The sequence below is a fragment of the Triticum aestivum genome, chromosome 3D (genome assembly GCF_018294505.1).
Source record: "Triticum aestivum cultivar Chinese Spring chromosome 3D, IWGSC CS RefSeq v2.1, whole genome shotgun sequence".
Lineage (NCBI taxonomy): Eukaryota > Viridiplantae > Streptophyta > Magnoliopsida > Poales > Poaceae > Triticum > Triticum aestivum.
The window spans coordinates 619,411,710-619,433,105 of NC_057802.1; positions in this window are offsets into that span (position 1 = coordinate 619,411,710).

The following is a 21,396-nucleotide window of genomic DNA, read 5'->3' on the forward strand; positions in this document are numbered from 1 at the left end:
TCTCACCTCGGGGCTCAAGGCACGCGCTGTCCGACTTAAATAGCCGTGTCGGCGGACTGCGGTAAGCTTCTCTGTTGCTGCATTAGGTTCATCGATTCTCGCTGTGTGAACGAGGTAGCTTGACACTAGATTTCATTCCATCAACTGATGATTGCTCATCGAGTGTCAAGTTCATCTCGTTCATGTACGCTGATAGACCTAATACAACGAAAAAGATTTTAAAATTTTCATTATATATTAAATAAATTGTTAATTTTTCTATTTTACTCATTTCTCTTTAATGGTTGCCTGGCTTTTTTTTTCTTGAATCGTTTCATCAAGCTCCGTAGGTCCATACTGCCCGTCTGGGTCATTTTTTTTTGCCGGGCCGTCCGCTCGACAGTTTGAGCGGGTTTGAGACGCCCGGCTGTAGATGCTCTAAGAGGATGCGTGAAAACAAGTTATTATTGTGAGTGTGGGAGAAAATAGAGAAGAAACGATGAGACAATATAGAAGATAGCATTTTAATTTTCTATAGATATAGTATATATGTGTGTAAAGTTTATATAAAAAGATAAAAATAAAGAAAATGAAAGAAAAGCACCGTGGTCGAGCAACTGAGAATGGAGAGGACCAATTGAATGATGAGAATGACAAAAGCTGAAGAAACGCAGCAGGCCTAGTGCGGGACCTCAACTGCGTGCAGCACGCATATCAACACTTAACTCGCGGCTAGGATGTCGGCTACGTACATACGAAACCCGGCGAAAAAACCAGTGTCCGGCCAGTCCGTGGACGATAAGAATGACAAAAGCTGTAGAAAATGATCGATTTTAGAGATGCAATTCTTCTAACTAAGGACGAGGAGGTAGCACCTTCCAGTATGGCTACCTTGTTACGACTTCACTCTAGTCGCAAGCCTAGCCTTAGGCATCCCCCTCCTTATGGCTAATGGTAATGACTTCAAGCATGGCCATCCTCTATACTGTGACAGGTAGTGTGTACAAGGCCCGGGAACGGATTCACCGCCGTATGCTTGACCGGTGATTCCTAGCGATTCCTGCTTCATGCAGGCGAGTTGCAGCCTGCAGTCCAAACTGATGATGGGTTTTTGGAGTTAAAGATGACGAAGAGGGTGGACGAGTAGGAGAGAAGCAGCTGAAGCAACCATGTATCACCTGCATGCATTGACCTTGACTTATCTCGGTCCCAACTGACCAGAGCCAGAGGGGGTACATGTAGAGTACTAAGTTATACTAACCTTAAGTTGAGTGTACGGCCAGACTTGTGGATACTCTAGTTTTTTATGAAGGGCGCTTTTAATAACCCATAATGTAGCATCAAGAGAATACAAACCATGATGAGTAACACCTGGCTTCTGCATTGTTAGGATGCATACAGCCAAACAGAAACAGTCAGAAAATAAGATAAGAAGCTGACATATAGTAACCAGTAGAGTCAAATAGGACCATCACTATTCCTATGTCGAAGGAGGTGAAGGGCCGATATGGAGGATATGCTGCCACCCATGTTAAGAAAAAACCTCCATGGCCACTCGCTCCAATTGCATACACACCACCTTAAATAGTAGTTGGATATCCGTACGATGAAGCATAGACCACGTACGAAGCAATCACGTACAACGGAAAATAACCTGCAAAGCAGAAGAGTTTTTGTCATTAAAAATCGGATCATTTCTACATAGCCAAAACGATTATAATAAGGCATACGCTACCACCCTTATTAGCGTTTTGAACCTATAAGGAATATTGTCCAACCAATGACCAAAAATATTGGCAACACCTGCAGGCGGATACATATTAGATGCTATTTTGATGATTGACCACGTAGAACGCAAACTTGCACTGAAAAAAGAGGTGTCTAATTGCCTTGTCATGAGTACAAACGCTACACTTCTTGCTTCCTTGACAATTGCGACGGGCCAGAATCTTTGGTTAGCACCACTCCCCTATGAAGATACCACATGAAGATCTTAACTTTTAGTGGAATCTTTGACTTCCAAATTTTCTTGTTATTATCCTCTAGGACCTCTGAATGCGTGAGTGGACGGTACATAGAGTTGACTGTGAAGGACCCAGATATAGTGAGGTTCCAGTGGAACACATATGGTCCTTGTGGCAGGTTAATCGTATCCAATCAGGACAAAAGATGTTGCCATGATACAAGAATGGGGCCAATCAAATCCCGCCTGAAATAAATATCATGTGGAGAAGAACTGAGAACCTGCGCAAGAGTTTCGTTCTTTTTGCTAATAATCTAGTACAAAGCTGGATATTGCTCTTGGAGACTGACATTGCCTAGCTAGTTCTCCTCCCAAAAATGAATCTTAGACCCGTCTTTAATCGCGAAGGATGCAAACCAGAAAAGATGTTTCTTTGCCGCCATTAGACCTGCCCAAAATTGTGAATCATTAGGTTTCTAGTAGGCCTAACACATAGCGTTTTGGCATAGATACTTGTTGCATGGCAGGGTTTGCCAAATGCCATCTTTAGTAAGAAGTCTGAACAACCATTTACTAAATAAGGAATCATTCTTGACCTGCAGGTCATGAATGCCAAGAGCACCTTGGTCTTTAGACCTACAAACCACGCTCCATTTTGCCAGTCTATATTTTTTCTTTTCGTAGTATCCTTGCCAAAAAGTCTAGATCTAACATAATCCAGCCCTTTGCAAGACCCCTCTTGGGAGTTGAAAAAAAAGCATATAGAGAACCATATTTGTGAGAACCGAATTGATCAAGACCAACCGTCTTCCAACAGAGAGTAACGTGCCTTTCCAGCAGCTCAATCGTTTCTCTAAATGCTCCTCTACATGTTTTCACTCTGCATTAGTGAGATGACGCTCGTGGAGGCAAACCACCCCTCACAACTCTTTATTTCCTACCGGTTCACTTTTTTTAGGCTGGAAGGTTAGTGTGAGAGTACGATTGGAAAAAATGATAGGCGTAAGCGAGGCGGTTTGCCTTCGCCTAGTGCCTAGGCGTTTCTTAAGCGCCTAGGCGTGGCGTAGGTGGTAATATGATTTAAACTATTAGGGTGTATCTTTGATTATTATATGTGTATTGATATTAACTAGCAAAAGGGATCGTGCATTGCAACAGAAGAAAAAAAATCATAATCTTTAATGGCCATGATCACATTTTGCTGCATCACTAAGATACACTATCACTCTCAATTTCGTGAACTCACGAACATTTTTTTAAACTCGTGAACATATTCGAAAATTGAAATTCATGAACACATTCACAATTTTTTGAACATTTTCTAAAATGAAGAACATTTTTATTATCTGCAAACATTTGTTAAATTTGTGAACTTTTTTATGAATTTTTGTGAATGAGCGAACATATCTAGAATGTATGAATATTGTTTTGAAAATTGGTGGAACAATTTTTGAAATTAAACAACATTTTTTTATTTAATGAACAATTTTGTGAATCAGCAAATATTTTATGAACTAATAACCTATTTTGTATGTCACAAACAGTTTTTGAAAAAAAATTAGTACATTTTTTCCTTCATGAACATTTTTCGAATTTGCGATTTTTTTTCAATTCATTAACACTTTTTAATAGATGAACTATTTATATTTCCTAAACATTTTTTGTGATAATTTCGAACATTTTTGAACAAGCAAAAAAATTATGAAATAGCAAACATTTTTTAAATCCTCAAACATTTTATTATTTATTCAATATTTATTTCAAAATTATTATTTTTTTGAATTTTCGGAACTTTTTTGAAGTCCTAAATTATTTTAAGTAAAAATAAACGAAAACAAAAAAGAAAAATATAAAATATAATTTTATAAAACAGGTTGTCCGTTCATGGGCCGGCCCAAACAGGCACACTGCATCTACTACTAGTGCGCAGAGCGCGGTATAGGAGGTCCCTACTGCATGAGCTGGCCAGACAGGAGATTGCCTTGTGTGAAACATTTTTTTGTCATTTATAGGTGGCATTGGTGGGTAATTTTTTAGGGTTTTTTATTTCTGTGCCCTGGTTCATTAGTTGTACTCATTCATCCCCACGCTCTTAATTTTTTCTCATGTTTCCCCACTCCCTTGCCCAAAACCCTCAGAACAGGTTACAACGAACATTGCCGTCGGGTCAATGCCTGACCGTTAACTCTGACGAGTGGGGCCGCATGGGGTCGAGTCCACCTTTGACGTTAACTCTGACGAGTGGGGCCGCTCCCGCGCCGCCCTGGAAGGACCCGTATAGTGGTTTCGTATGCTGACCGTACAGTGGTATTCGTATATGTGGGCGCATGCAACTGACTGCGGTCGTTGGGTAGCACGTGTCCATGGGACATGCCCGAGACGTCCCATCGTATAAAGAGGGGGAACCACCTCCCGGCGCCCACCCACCGTGCCGGAGAGGCTCTACCCTACCGGCGTGTACGTTGAGCGCACACTACGTGTGTGGGCGATATCAAGGTGGAGGACAACAAGGAACTTCATCAAGTTCTTCCTCGCGGCCGGCTACTGCCACCTCCCGCGGGGATCTCCAACGATGTTCCGCGTCGAGGAGGTCATCCAAAACGGGGTGGTGGTTGCTCTCCTTGCCCACTTCACCAACACATTCGACGCCTTCTACCTCCTCGACCAGGTGTTTTGGTGTGGCTGCGAGTTCATCGCTTTCACCATCCACAACATGTTCACGGAATACACCAACATCTTCCCCACCACGTCGCGCATGCACACTCTTCCGTACCCCATCGACAACGCCCCGGAGGAGCAGTGAAGGGCGCCCAGAGGAGGAGCGATTTGGAGAAGGCGGCGGCTAGGGTTCTAAACCCTCTATCCATTTTTTTTGTCTATGTTATGTTAAGTTGTAATTGAACTATGTTGGAGATGCTATGGGCTTGTTGGCCCTTTATTAAGTTCTATTATTAAGTTTTCTATCTATTCTATCTATTCTATTATTAAGTTTTTCCTAGTTTGAACTATGTGATCGTATTATGGGCTTGTTGGCCCTATCTACATATTTGTTGATTGTTTTCTTAGAGAGCTCGCTTTGTTAGTAACCACCTAGTGCATGCAGCCACAACGAACCCTTCTCTTTTTTTACACAAGCCACAAATATGTAGCCATCTAGCTAGTGCATGCACCCACAAAAATATAAAACATATTGTTCAATTTATTTGTCGTAGCAAAACGGGTGTAGATGCGAGTGGATCGAAAACGCTGAAACAGATCGTAAAAATGATGCTCTAAATCGAGGAGACAAGCGTGCGAGAAGAGAGGAACCAGTGGCAGCGACCGTCGCTGCATCCGTGGTGGCTGGCGTGCACGAAAGCGGCTCAGTCAGTGCATCGTGGCGGCACGCATCGGCGCATGTAGGCTCGGTCGGCGCATGCAGGCTTAGTCAGCGCATCGTGGTGGCATGCATCGACGCATGCAGGCAGGCTTGTTGGGTGCATGAATAGCAGGCTTCTGTCGTGGCGGCGCGCGCAGGCGTTTAATGTAAGGGACGGCCCAACGAAACCACGGCCCAACGGTCGAACAGCGACACCGCCCAACGTGGCCCCACTTGTTAGGTCCAACGGACGACATAGTCCAGTGCGGCCCCACTCCTCTGAAGGAAATATGCCCTAGAGGCAATAATAAAGCTGCTATTTATATTTCCTTATATCATTATAAATGTTTATTATTCATGCTAGAATTGCCTTAACCGGAAACTTAGTACTCCCTCCGTTCCGATTTACTCGTCATGGTTTTAGTTCAAATTTGAACTAAAACCACGACGAGACTAAAACCACGACGAGTAAATCGGAACGGAGGGAGTACATGTGTGGATACATAGACAAACAGAGTGTCCGTAGTATGCCTCTACTTGACTAGCTCGTTAATCAAAGATGGTTAAGTTTCCTAGCCATAGACATGTGTTGTCATTTGATGAACGGGATCACATCATTAGAGAATGATGTGATGGACAAGACCCATCCGTTAGCTTAGCACTATGATCGTTTAGTTTTTTGCTAATGCTTTCTTCATGACTTATACATGTTCCTATGACTATGAGATTATGCAACTCCCGAATACCGGAGGAACACTTAGTGTGCTATCAAACATCACGACGTAACTGGGTGGTTATAAATATGCTCTACAGGTGTCTTTGATGGTGTTTGTTGAGTTGGCATAGATCGAGATTAGGATTTGTCACTCCGAGTATCGGAGAGGTATCTCTGGGCCATCTCGGTAATGCACATCACTATAAGCCTTGCAAGCAATGTGACTAATGAGTTAGTTGCGGGATGATGCATTACGGAACGAGTAAAGAGACTTGCCGGTAACGAGATTGAACTAGGTATGAGGATACTGACGATCGAATCTCGGGCAAGTAACACACCGATGACAAAGGGAACAATGTATGTTGTTATGCGGTTTGACCGATAAAGATCTTCGTAGAATATTTAGGAGCCAATATGAGCATCTAGGTTCCGCTATTCGTTATTGACCGGAGATGTGTCTCGGTCATGTCTACATAGTTCTCGAACCCGTAGGGTCCGCACGCTTAACGTTCTATGAGGATTTGTATTAGGAGTTATGTGATTTGACGACCGAAGGTTGTTTGGAGTCCCGGATGAGGTCACGGACATGACGAGGAGTCTCGAAATGGTCGAGACATAAAGATTCATATATTGGACGATGTTATTCGGACACCGGATAAGTTCCGGGGGTTACCGGATAAATATCGGAGTGCCGGAGGGTTATCGGAACCCCCCCCCCCCCCGGGGAACTAATGGGCATCTATGGGCCTTATTGGGTAGAGAGGAAGGGCCAGGAGGGGCTGGCCACGCCCCCCCCCCCTTGGGTCCGAATTGGACTAGGGGAAGGGGGCGACGCCCCCCTTTCCTCCCCTTCCCCCTCTTCCTTCCTTCTTCCCCATGTTCCTTAGGTGGAAACCTACTAGGACTTGGAGTCCTAGTAGGATTCCCCTCTCCTGGCGCGCCCTAGGAGGGCCAGCCGGCCTCCCCCTCCCTCCTTTATATATGTGGGAAGGGGGGCACCCTAGAACACACAGGTTGATCTTTTAGCCGTGTGCGGTTCCCCCCTCCACAGTTACACACCTCGGTCATATCGTCATAGTGCTTAGGGAAGCCCTGCGCCGGTAACTTCATCATCACCGTCGCCACGCTGTCGTGCTGACGGAACTCTCCCTCGGCCTCAACTGGATCAAGAGTACGAGGGACGTCATGAGCTGAACGTGTGCTGAACACGGAGGTGCCGTACATTCGGTGCTAGGATCGGTCGGATCATGAAGACGTACAACTACATCAACCGCGTTGATAAAACGCTTCCGCTTTCGGTCTACGAGGGTACGTGGACACACTCTCCCTGCTCGTTGCTATGCATCTCCTAGTGATAGATCTTGTGTGATCGTCGGAATTTTTTTTTAAATACTGTGTTCCCCATCAGTGGCATCCGAGCTAGGTCTATGCGTAGATGTTATATGCACGAGTAGAACACAAATAGTTGTGGGCAATAATAGTCATACTGCTTACCAGCATGTCATACTTTGATTCGGCGGTATTGTTGGATGAAGCGGCCCAGACCGACATTACATGACCGCGTTCATGAGACTAGTTCTACCGACGTGCTTTGCACAAAGGTGGCTAGTGGGTGTCTGTTTCTCCAACTTTAGTTGAATCGAGTGTGACTACGCCCGGTCCTTATTGAAGGTTAAAACAGCACACTTGACGAAAAATCATTGTGGTTTTGGTGCGTAGGTAAGAACGGTTCTTGCTAAGCCCGTAGCAACCACGTAAAACTTGCAACAACAAAGTAGAGTACGTCTAACTTGTTTTTGCAGGGCATGTTGTGATGTGATATGGTCAAGACATGATGATATATAAATTGTTGTATGAGATGATCATGTTCTATAAAAGTTATCGGCAACTAGCAGGAGCCTTATGGTTGTCACTTTATTGTATGAAATGCAATCGCCATGTAATTGCTTTACTTTATCACTAAGCAGCAGCGATAGTCGTAGAAGCAATAGTTGGCGAGACGACAACGATGCTACGATGGAGATCAAGGTGTCAAGCCGGTGATGATGGTGATCATGACGGTGCTTTGGAGATGGAGATCAAAGTTACAAGATGATGACGGCCATATCATATCACTTATATTGATTGCATGTGATGTTTATCCTTTATGCGTCTTATTTTGCTTAGTACGGCGGTAGCATTATAAGATCATCTCTCACTAAATTTCAAGGTATAAGTGTTCTCCCTAAGTATGCACCGTTGCTACAGTTCGTCGTGCCGAGACACCACGTGATGATCGGGTGTGATAAGCTCTACGTTCACATACAACGGGTGCAAGCCAGTTTTGCACACGCAGAATACTCGGGTTAAACTTGACGAGCCTAGCATATGTAGATATGGCTAACACTGAGACCGAAAGGTCGAGCGTGAATCATATAGTAGATATGATCAACATAGTGATGTTCACCATTGAAAACTACCCCATCTCACGTGATGATCGGACATGGTTTAGTTGATTTGGATCACGTGATCACTTAGATGATTAGAGGGATGTCTATCTAAGTGGGAGTTCTTAAGTAATATGATTAATTGAACTTTAATTTATCATGAACTTAGTACCTGATAGTATTTTGCATATCTATGTTGTTGTAGATCAATGGCCCGTGCTACTGTTCCTTTGAATTTTAATGCGTTCCTAGAGAAAGCTAAGTTGAAAGATGATGGTAGCAACTACACGGACTGGGTCCGTCACTTGAGGATTATCCTCATTGCTGCACAGAAGAATTACGTCCTGGAAGCACCGCTAGGTGCAAGACCCGCTGCAGGAGCAACACCAGACGTTATGAACGTCTGGCAGAGCAAAGCTAATGACTACTCGATAGTTCAATGTGCCATGCTTTACGTCTTAGAATCGGGACTTCAACGACGTTTTGAACGTCATGGAGCATATGAGATGTTCCAGGAGTTGAAGTTAATATTTCAAGCAAATGCCCGAATTGAGAGATATGAAGTCTCCAATAAGTTCTACAACTTCAAAATGGAGGAGAATAGTTCTGTCAGTGAAAATATACTCAGAATGTCTGGGTACCACAACCACTTGACTCAACTGGGAGTTAATCTTCCTAATGATAATGTCATTGACAGAGTTCTTCAATCACTGCCACCAAGCTACAAAAGCTTCTTGATGAACTATATTATGCAAGGGATGGATAAGACAATTGTCGAGCTCTTCGCGATGCTAAAGGCTGCGGAGGTAGAAATCAAGAAGGAGCATCAAGTGTTGATGGTTAACAAGACCACTAGTTTCAAGAAAAAAGGTAAAGGGAAGAAGGGGAACTTAAAGAAGAACGGCAAGCAAGTTGCTGCTCAAGTGAAGAAGCCCAAGTCTGGTCCTAAGCCTGAGACTGAGTGCTTCTACTGCAAAGGGACTGGTCAAAGTGAAGCGGAACTGCCCCAAGTATTTGGCAGATAAGAAGGATGGCAAAGTGAAAGGTATATTTGATATACATGTTATTGATGTGTACCTTACTAATGCTCATAGTAGCGCCTGGGTATTTGATACTGGTTCTGTTGCTCATATTTGCAACTCGAAACAGGGGCTACGGATTAAATGAAGATTGGCTAAGGACGAGGTGACGATACGCGTGGGAAATGGTTCCAAAGTCGATGTGATCGCCGTCGGCATGCTACCTGTACATCTACCTTCGGGATTAGTTTTAGACCTGAATAATTGTTATTTGGTGCCAGCGTTAAGCATGAACATTATATCTGGATCTTGTTTGATGCGAGACGGTTATTCATTTAAATCAGAGAATAATGGTTGTTCTATTTATATGAGTAATATCTTTTTATGGTCATGCACCCTTGATGAGTGGTCTATTTTTGTTGAATCTCGATAGTAGTGATACACATATTCATAATATCGAAGCCAAAAGATGCAAAGTTGATAATGATAGTGCAACTTATTTTTGGCACTGCCGTTTAGGTCATATTGGTGTAAAGCGCATGAAGAAACTCCATACATATGGACTTTTGGAATCACTTGATTATGAATCACTTGGTACTTGCGGACCATGCCTCATGGGCAAGATGACTAAAACTCCGTTCTCCGGAACAATGGAGCGAGCAACAGACTTGTTAGAAATAATACATACTGATGTATGTGGTCCGATGAATGTTGAGGCTCGCGGCGGGTATCGTTATTTTCTGACCTTCACAGATGATTTAAGTAAGCAGATATGGGTATATCTACTTGATGAAACATAAGTCTGAAACATTTGAAAAGTTCAAAGAATTTCAGAGTGAAGTGGAAAATCATTGTAACAAGGAAATAAAGTTTCTAAGATCTGATCGTGGAGGTGAATATTTGAGTTACGAGTTCGGTCTTCATTTGAAACAATGCGGAATAGTTCTGCAACTCACGCCACCGGGAACACCACTAGTGGAAAATCATCGTAACAAGAAAATAAAGTTTCTACGATCTGATCATGGAGGTGAATATTTGAGTTACGAGTTTGGTCTTCATTTGAAACAATGCGGAATAGTTCCGCAACTCACGCCACCGGTAACACCACAGCGTAATGGTGTGTCCGTACGTCGTAACCGCACTTTATTAGATATGGTGTGATCTATGATGTCTCTTACTGATTTACCGCTATCATTTTGGGTTATGCTTTAGAGACGGCTGCATTCACGTTAAATAGGGCACAATCTAAATCCGTTGAGAGGACACCATATGAAATGTGGTTTGGCAAGAAACCCAAGTTGTCGTTTATTAAAGTTTGGGGCTGCGATGCTTATGTCAAAAAGCTTCAACCTGATAAGATCGAACCCAAATCGGAGAAATGTGTCTTCATAGGATACCCAAAAGAGACTGTTCGGTACACCTTCTATCACAGATTCGAAGGTAAGATATTCGTTGCTAAAAATGGATCCTTTCTAGAGAAGGATTTTCTCTCGAAAGAAGTGAATTGGAGGAAAGTAGAACTTGATGAGGTAATTGTACCTGCTCCCGAATTGGAAAGTAGTTCTTCACAGAAATCAGTTCCTATGATCCCTACACCAATTAGTGAGGAAGCTAATGATGATGATCATGAAATTTCAGATCAAGTTACTACTGAACCTCGTAGGTCAACCAGAGTAAGATCCGCACCAGAGTGGTACAGTAGTCCTGTTTTGGAGGTCATGTTACTTGACCATGACGAACCTACGAACTATGAGGAAGCGATGATGAGCTCAGATTCCGCGAAATGGCTTGAGGCCATGAAATGTGAGATGGGATCCATGTATGAGAACAAAGTGTGGACTTTGGTTGTCTTGCCCGATGATCGACAAGCCATAGAGAATAAATGGATCTTCAAGAAGAAGACCGACGCTGACGGTAATGTTACTGTCTACAAAGCTCAACTTGTTGCGAAAGGTTTTCGAGAAGTTCAAGGAGTTGACTATGATGAGACCTTCTCACCCGTAGTGATGCTTAAGTTTGTCCGAATCATGTTAGCAATTGCCGCATTTTATGATTATGAAATTTGGCAAATGGATGTTGCTACCTCTTGAGCATGCGTTGGTTTTCCCTTGAAGAGGAAAGGGTGATGCAGCAAGGTAGCGTAAGTATTTCCCTCAGTTTTGAGAACCAAGGTATCAATCCAGTAGGAGGTTACACGCAAGTCGCCTTGTACCTACACAAACAAATAAGAACCTTGCAACCAACATGATAAAGGGTTTGTCAATCCCTTCACGGCCACTTGCAAAAGTGAGATCTGATAGAGATAACAAGATAAATATTTTTGGTATCTTTATGATATAGATTGGAAAGTAAAGATTGCAAAATAAAATAGATTGGAAACTTATAATGGAAAATAGACCCGGGGGCCATAGGTTTCACTAGTGGCTTCTCTCAAGATAGCATATTCTACGGTGGGTGAACAAATTACTGTCGAGCAATTGATAGAAAAGGGCATAGTTATGAGAATATCTAGGCATGATCATGTATATAGGCATCACGTCCGCGACAAGTAGACCGAAACGATTCTCCATCTACTACTATTACTCCACACATCGACCGCTATCCAGCATGCATCTAGAGTATTAAGTTCATAAGAACAGAGTAACGCATTAGGCAAGATGACATGATGTAGAGGGATAAACTCAAGGAATATGATATAAACCCCATCTTTTTATCCTCGATGGCAACAATACAATACGTGTCGTTTCCCCTTCTGTCACTGGGATCGAGCACCGCAAGATTGAACCCAAAGCTAAGCACTTCTCCCATTGCAAGAAAGATCAATTTAGTAGGCCAAACCAAACTGATAATTCGAAGAGACTTGCAAAGATAATAAATCATACATGTAAGAATTCAGAGGAGAACCAAATATTGTTCATAGATAAACTTGATCATAAACTCACAATTCATCGGATCTCGACAAACACACCGCAAAAGAAGATTGCATCGAATAGATCTCCAAGAGAATCGAGGACAACTTTGTATTGAGATCCAAAGAGAGAGAAGAAGCCATCTAGCTAATAACTATGGACCCGAAGGTCTGAGGTAAACTACTCACACATCATCTGAGAGGTTATGGTGTTGATGTAGAAGCCCTCCATGATCGACTCCCCCTCCGACGGAGCGCCGGAAAATGCCCCAAGATGGGATCTCACGGATACAGAGAGTTGCGGCGGTGGAAATAGGGTTTCGTGGTGCTCCTGGATGTTTTCGGGGTATATGAGTATATATAGGCGAAGGAAGTAGGTCGTCGGTGGAGCTATGAGGGGCCCATGAGGGTGAGGGCGCGCCTACCCCCTAGGCGCGCCCTCCTACCTCGTGGCCGCCTCGTTGCTTCCTTGACGTCCACTCCAAGTCTCGTGGATTGCGTTTATTCCAAAAATAACTCTCCCGAAGGTTTCATTCCGTTTGGTTCCGTTTGATATTTTCCTTTTCTGCGAAACACTGAAATAGGCAAAAAAACAGCAATTTGCACTGGGCCTTCGGTTAATAGGTTAGTCCCAAAAATAATATAAAATTATATAATAAAGCCCATTAAACATCCAAAACAGATAATATAATAGCATGGAACAATAAAAAATTATAGATACGTTGGAGACGTATCAAGCATCCCCAAGCTTAATTCCTGCTCGTCCTCGAGTAGGTAAATGATAAAAACAGAATTTTTGATGTGGAATGCTACCTAACATAATTTTCAATGTAATTTTCTTTATTGTGGCATGAATGTTCAGATCCGAAAGATTCAAGATAAAAGTTTAATATTGACATAAAAATAATAATACTTCAAGCATACTAACTAAGCAATCATGTCTTCTCAAAATAACATGGCCAAAGAAAGTACATCCCTACAAAATCATATAGTTTGGTCATACTTCATTTTCGTCACACAAGAATGCTCAAATCATGCACAACCCCGATGACAAGCCAAGCAATTGTTTCATACTTTAGTAGTCTCGAACTTTTTCAACCTCCACGCAATACATGAGCGTGAGCCATGGATATAGCACTATGGGTGGAATAGAATATAATGATGGGGGTCGTGTGGAGAAGACAAAAAAGGAGAAAGTCTCACATCAACGGGCTATGGAGATGCCCATCAGTTGATGTTAATGTGAGGAGTAGGGATTGCCATGCAACGGATGCACTAGAGCTATAAATGTATGAAAGCTCAACAAAAGAAACTAAGTGGGTGTGCATCCAACTTGCTTGCTCATGAAGACCTAGGGCATTTGAGGAAGCCCATTGTTGGAATATACAAGCCAAGTTCTATAATGAAAAATTCCCACTAGTATATGAAAGTGACAAAATAAGAGACTCTCTATCATAAAGATCATGGTGCTACTTTGAAGCACAAGTGTGGAAAAGGATAGTAGCATTGTCCCTTTTATTTTTCTTTTTTTCTTCTTTTTTTGGCCTTTCTCTTTTTTTATCTGGCCTTTCTTCCCTTTTTTTGGGACAATGCTCTAATAATGATGATCATCACACTTCTGTTTATTTACAACTTGAAGATTACAACTCGATACTAGAACAAAATATGACTCTATATGAATGCCTCCGACGGTGTACCGGTATGGCAATGAATCAAGAGTGACATGTATGATGAATTATGCATGGTGGCTTTGCCACAAATGCGATGTCAACTACATGATCATGCGAGGCAATATGAAATGATGAAACGTGTTATAATAAATGAAACGGTGGTAAGTTGCATGGTAATATATCTCGGAATGGCTGTGGAAATGCCATGATAGGTAGGTATGGTGGCTGTTTTGAGGAAGATATAAGGAGGTTTATGTGTGATAGAGCGTATCGTATCACGGAGTTTGGATGCACCGGCGAAGTTTGCACCAACTCTCAAGGTGAGAAAGGGCAATGCACGGTACCGAAGAGGCTAGCAATGATGGAAGGGTGAGAGTGCGTATAATCCATGGACTCAACATTAGTCATAAATAACTCACATACTTATTGCAAAAAATCTACAAGTCATCAAAAACCAAGTATTACGCGCATGCTCCTAGGGGGGTAGATTGGTAGGAAAAGACCATCGCTCGTCCCCGATCGCCACTGATAAGGAAGACAATCAAATAAACATCTCATGCTTCAAATTTGTTACACAATGGTTACCATATGTGCATGCTACGGGACTTGCAAACTTTAACACAAGTATTTCTCAAATTCACAATTACTCAACTAGCACAACTTTGATATCACCATCTTCATATCTCAAAACGATCATCAAGTATCAAACTTCTCATAGTATTCAATGCACTTTTTATGGAAGTTTTTATTATACCCATCTTGGATGCCTATCATATTAGGACTATTTTTATAACCAAAGCAAATTACCATGCTGTTTAAGACTCTCAAAATAATATAAGTGAAGTATGAGAGATCAATATTTTCCATAAAATAAAACCACCACTGTGCTCTAAAAAGATATAAGCGAAGCACTAGAGCAAAAATTATTTATCTCAAAAGATATAAGTGAAGCACATAGAGTATTCTAATAAATTCCGATTCATGCATGTCTCTCCAAAAGGTGTATTCAGCGAGGATGATTTTGGTAAATTAAAAAGCAAAGACTCAAATCATACAAGACGCTCCAAGCAAAACACATATCATGTGGTGAATAAAAATATAGCCTCAAGTAAAGTTACCAATGGACGAAGACGAAAGAGGGGATGCCTTCCGGGGCATCCCCAAGCTTAGGCTTTTGGTTGTCCTTGAATTTTACCTTGGGGTGCCTTGGGAATCCCCAAGCTTAGGCTCTTGCCACTCCTTATTCCAAAATCCATCAAATCTTTACCCAAAAACTTGAAAACTTCACAACACAAAACTCAAACAGAAAATCTCGTGAGCTCCGTTAGTATAAGAAAACAAAGTACCACTTTAAGGTACTGTATTGAACTCATTCTTTATTTATATAGGTGTTAAACTTGCTGTATTCCAACTTTTCTATGATTCATACCCCCCAATACTACTCATAGGTTCATCAAAATAAGCAAACAACACACGAAAAACAGAAACTGTCAAAAACAGAACAGTCTGTAGTAATCTGTAACTTTCGAATACTTATGTAACTCCAAAAATTATGAAATAAATTGGTGGACGTGAGGAATTTGTCTATTAATCAGGTGCAAAAATAATTAACTCAAAATAACTCTCTGGTAAAATATGGCAGCTAATCTCGTGAGCGCAAAAGTTTCTGTTTTTTACAGCAAGGTCGTATAGACTTTAGCCAAGTCTTCCCAAAGGTTCTACTTGGCACAAACACTAGCTAAAATATAAAATCACATCTAATCAGAGGCTATTTTAATTATTTATTCAAAAACATAAAGGAAATATATTGGGTTGTCTCCCAACAAGCGCTTTTCTTTAAAGCCTTTTAGCTAGGCATTGATAATTTTAATGATGCTCACATGAAAGACAAGAATTGAAGCACAAAAGGAGCATCATATAGCATGTGACAAACACATCTAAGTCTAACATACTTCCTATGAATAGGCATTTTATAAGCAAACAAATTATCATAGCAAGCAAAAATTAGCATATGCAAGGAAGGAGAAAGAGACGATAGCAATCTCAACATGACGAGAGTTAATTTAGTAACATGAAAATTTCTACAACCATATTTTCCTCTCTCATAATAATTACATGTAGGATCATCGGCAAATTCAACAAAATAGCTATCACATAACATATTCTCAACACGATCCACATGCATGCGAAGTTGACACTCTTCCAAAATAGTGGGAGTAACATAAACTAAAGTCATGACCTCTCCAAACCCACTTTTATCAAAAACTTCATAAGATTGATCAAAATCCAAATATGTGGGATCTAAAGTTGACACTCTTCCAAACCCACTTTCAATATTATTGCAAACATTATTATCAATCTCATATTCATCATGGGGCTTAAATAAATTTTCAAGATCATAAGAAGAATCACCCCAATCATGATCATTGCAATAAGTAGTAGACATAGCAAAATTAGCATGCCCAAGCTTAGGGTTTTGCATATCATTAACACAATTTACATTAATATAATTTGTAGTAACATCATTGCAATCATGCTTTTTATTCAAAGATCTGTCATGAATCACTTCATAAGGTACTTCATCACAATTTTCAGATTCACGAATTTCAAGCAAAACTTCATAAAGATAATCTAGTGCACAAAACTCACTAGCAATTGGTTCATCATAATTGGATCTCTTAAAAAGATTAGCAAGCGGATGAGGATCCATAGATCTTAGGTTCTCTGTTTAGCAATAAATAAACAATTATTCCAACCAAACGAGCAAACGAGCCAAGTAAGACATCAAGACAAACGAAAAGACGAACAGAAGAAGGGCGAAGAAAAGGCAAGGGTGAAGTGGGGGAGAGGAAAACGAGAGGCAAATGGCAAATAATGTAATGCGAGGGATAAGAGTTTGTGATGGGTACTTGGTATGACTTGGCTTAGCGTAAGCCTCCCCGGCAACGGCGCCGGAAATCCTTCTTGCTACCTCTTGAGCATGCGTTAGTTTTCCCTTGAAGAGGAAAGGGTGATGCAGCAAAGTAGGGTAAGTATTTCCATCAGTTTTGAGAACCAAGGTATCAATCCAGTAGGAGGTTACACGCAAGTCGCCTTGTACCTAGACAAACAAATAAGAACCTTGCAACCAACGCGATAAAGGGGTTGTCAATCCCTTCACGGCCACTTGCAAAAGTGAGATCTGATAGAGATAATAAAATAAATATTTTTGGTATTTTTATGATATAGATTGGAAAGTAAAGATTGCAAAATAAAATAGATTGGAAACTTATAATGGAAAATAGACCTGGGGGCCATAGGTTTCACTAGTGGCTTCTCTCAAGATAGCATATTCTACGGTGGGTGAACAAATTACTGTCGAGCAATTGATAGAAAAGCGCATAGTTATGAGAATATCTAGGCATGATCATGTATATAGGCATCACGTCCGCAACAAGTAGACTGAAACGATTCTCCATCTACTACTATTACTCCACACATCGACCGCTATCCAGCATGCATCTAGAGTATTAAGGGATAATTGATTTTATGCCCCTAGTTGGGTCACACTCGGCAGGTTTACCACTAGTTTCTGAAAACCCTTGTTCTTGCCCAAACCACTTTGCTCCTCTTATGCTTTGCCCTTTGACTGTTTGACCATCACTTTGAAAACTTCATAAAAAATTCATACTAACTCAGAAAAATTCAAATAAGATATCAAAATGTTGAGAAAAGCATCACCTATATGTGCATGTCATTGGCATTCATGAAAAAAGTGCTGGCCAGTACCCATCTTAGTTTTAGCTCATATGATCTTAGCATCAACAGTAAAATCTAAAACAATTCTAAAAATGCTAAAAAAGTTGGTGGCAAACTTTGACCAATGTTTTGAGTGCTTGCCAAGTTTCATAAGGGAATGACATTCGTGGAAGTCGTGGCAAAAAAACAAAAATCAATGCTCCAAAATTTCATTTCTTTACCACGGCTTCCACGAATGCCATTCCCATATGAAACTTGGCAAGCACTCAAAATATTGGTCAAAGTTTGCCACCAGTTTTTTTAGAATTTTTTGAATTGTTTTAGATTTTACTGTTCATGCTAAGATCGTATGAGCTAAAACTGAGATGGGGACTGGCCAACACTTTTTTCTTGAATGAAAATGACATGCACATATAGGTGATGCTTTTCTGAACATTTTGATATCTTATTTGAATTTTTCTGAGTTAGTATGAATTTTTTATGAAGTTTTCAAAGTTATGGTCAAACGGTTAAAGGGCAAAAGCATAAGAGGAGCAAAGTGGTTTGGGCAGGAACAAGTGTTTTCAGAAACTAGGGGTAAACCTGCCGAGTGGGACACAACTAAGGGCACCAAATTAATTATCCCTATTAAGTTCATAAGAATAGAGTAACGCATTAGGCAAGATGACATGATGTAGAGGGATAAACTCAAGCAATATGATATAAACCCCATCTTTTTATCCTCGATGGAAACAATACAATACGTGTCGTTTCCCCTTCTGTCACTTGGATTGAGCACCGCAAGATTGAACCCAAAGCTAAGCACTTCTCCCATTGCAAGAAAGATCAATCTAGTAGGCCAAACCAAAATGATAATTCGAAGAGACTTGCAAAGATATATTAAATCATACATATAAGAATTCAGAGGAGAACCAAATATTGTTCATAGATAAACTTGATCATAAACCCACAATTCATCGGATCTCGACAAACACACTGCAAAAGAAGATTACATCGAATAGATCTCCAAGAGAATCGAGGAGAACTTTGTATTGTGATCCAAAGAGAGAGAAGAAGCCATCTAGCTAATAACTATGGAGGTCTTAGGTAAACTACTCACACATCATCCGAGAGGTTATGGTGTTGATGTAGAAGCCCTCCATGATCGATTCCCCCTCCGGCGGAGCGCCGGAAAAGGCCCCAAGATGGGATCTCACGGATACGAGAGTTGCGGCAGTGGAAATAGGGTTTCGTGGTGCTCCTGGATGTTTTCGGGGTATATGAGTTTATATAGGCGAAGGAAGTAGGTCGGTGGAGCTACGAGGGCCCCACGAGGGTGGGGGCGCGCCTACCCCCCTGGGCGCGCCCTCCTACCTCGTGGCCGCCTCGTTGCTTCCTTGGCGTCCACTCCAAGTCTCCTGGATTGCGTTTGTTCCAAAAATAACTCGCCCGAAGGTTTCATTCCGTTCGGATTCCGTCTGATATTCCTTTTCTGCGAAACACTGAAATAGGCCAAAAAACAGCAATTTGCACTGGGCCTTCGGTTAATAAAGCCCATTAAACATCCAAAACAGATAATATAATAGCATGGAACAATCAAAATTATAGATACGTTGGAGACGTATCAGATGTCAAAACTGCATTCCTTAATGGATATCTTAAAGAAGAGTTATATATGATGCAACCAGAAGGTTTTGTCAATCCAGAAGGTGCTAACAAAGTGTGCAAACTCCAGCGATCCATTTATGGACTGGTGCAAGCATCTCGGAGTTGGAATATACGCTTTGATAGTGTGATCAAAGCATATGGTTTTATACAGACTTTTGGAGAAGCCTGTATTTACAAGAAAGTGAGTGGGAGCTCTGTAGCATTTCTGATATTATATGTGGATGACATGTTGTTGATTGAAAATGATACGGAATTTCTGAATAGCATAAAAGGATACTTGAATAAGAATTTTCAATGAAAGACCTCGGTGAAGCTGCTTATATATTGGGCATCAAGATCTATAGAGATAGATCAAGGCGCTTAATTGGACTTTCACAAAGCACATACCTTGATAAAGTTTTGAAGAAGTTCAAAATGGATCAAGCAAAGAAAGGGTTCTTGCCTGTGTTACAAGGTGTGAAGTCGAGTCAGACTCAATGCCCGACCACTGCAGAAGATAGAGAGAAAATGAAAGTCATTGCCTATGCTTCAGCAATAGGTTCTATCATGTATGCAATGCTGTGTACCAGACCTGATGTGTGCCTTGCTATTAGTTTAGTAGGGAGGTACCAAAGTAATCCAGGAGTGGATCACTGGACAACAGTCAAGAACATCCTGAAATACCTGAAGAGGACTAAGGATATGTTTCTCGTCTATGGAGGTGACAAAGAGCTCGTCGTAAATGGTTACGTCGATGCAAGCTTTGACACTGATCCGGATGACTCTAAGTCACAAACCGGATACGTATTTATATTGAACGGTGGAGCTGTTAGTTGGTGCAGTTCTAAGCAAAGCGTCATGGTGGGATCTACGTGTGAAGTGGAGTACATAGCTGCTTCGGAAGCAGCAAATGAAGGAGTCTGGATGAAGGAGTTCATATCCGATCTAGGTGTCATACCTAGTGCATCGGGTCCAATGAGAATCTTTTGTGACAATACTGGAGAAATAACCTTGGCAAAGGAATCCAGATTTCACAAGAGAACCAAAGACATCAAGAGACGCTTCAATTCCATCCGCGATCAAGTCAAGGAGGGAGACATAGAGATTTGCAAAATACATACGGATCTGAATATTGCAGACCCATTGCCTAAGCCTCTCTCACGAGCAAAACATGATCAGCACCAAGACTCCATGGGTGTTAGAATCATTACTATGCAATCTAGATTATTGACTCTAGTGCAAGTGGGAGACTGAAGGAAATATGCCCTAGAGGCAATAATAAAGTTGTTATTTATATTTCCTTATATCATGATAAATATTTATTATTCATGCTAGAATTGTATTAACCGGAAACTTAGTACATGTGTGGATACATAGACAAACAGAGTGTCCCTAGTATGCCTCTACTTGACTAGCTCGTTAATCAAAGATGGTTAAGTTTCCTAGCCATAGATATGTGTTGTCATTTGATGAACAGGATCACATCATTAGAGAATGATGTGATGGACAAGACCAATCCGTTAGCTTAGCACTATGATCGTTTAGTTTGTTGCTATTGCTTTCTTCATGACTTATACATGTTCCTATTACTATGAGATTATGCAACTCCCGAATACCGGAGGAACACTTAGTGTGCTATCAAACGTCACAACGTAACTGGGTGATTATAAAGATGCTCTACAGGTGTCTCTGATGGTGTTTGTTGAGTTGGCATAGATCGAGATTAGGATTTGTCACTCCGAGTATCGGAGAGGTATCTCTGGGCCCTCTCGGTAATGCACATCCCTATAAGCCTTGCAAGCAATGTGACTAATGAGTTAGTTGCGGGATGATGCATTACGGAACGAGTAAAGAGACTTGCCGGTAACGATATTGAACTAGGTATGAGGATACCGACGATCGAATCTCGGGCAAGTAACACACCAATGACAAAGGGAACAACGTATGTTGTTGTGCGGTTTCACCGATAAAGATCTTCGTAGAATATGTAGGAG